Raw genomic sequence first — 361 nt, 5'->3', positions numbered from 1 at the left:
CTGATGCAGTGATAGAAGGTGTGAATAGCACACCCCGATTTGGGGTGTGGGAGGACAGAGATTCCCCTACAGTTGTTTCACCTCCGAGCTCCAAGATTCATCGCGACGAAGAAGTCTTCAAGGCTGCAGCTCTCGTTGATGGAGATGTTTCTGAAGTTCTCATCTGAATCACCTGATCCAAAGTTTGAAGTTAAGTTGTGCATTAAGTGTTGCGTATGGCTCCTGTTTACACCTGCAAGTGTTGTACACAGCCCTCCTCCCATCAGCTTCTTATGGGAAGTGCCCATTGCTCTGTGGTATAGCATATGTCTGCTACTAAGAAGGTCAGCGTTCAGACTCTGGCATCTTCTGTTCAAAGGAT

This window comes from Candoia aspera, chromosome 4 (genome assembly GCF_035149785.1).
Source record: "Candoia aspera isolate rCanAsp1 chromosome 4, rCanAsp1.hap2, whole genome shotgun sequence".
NCBI lineage: Eukaryota > Metazoa > Chordata > Lepidosauria > Squamata > Boidae > Candoia > Candoia aspera.
Note: the sequence above shows the minus strand (reverse complement) of the source record.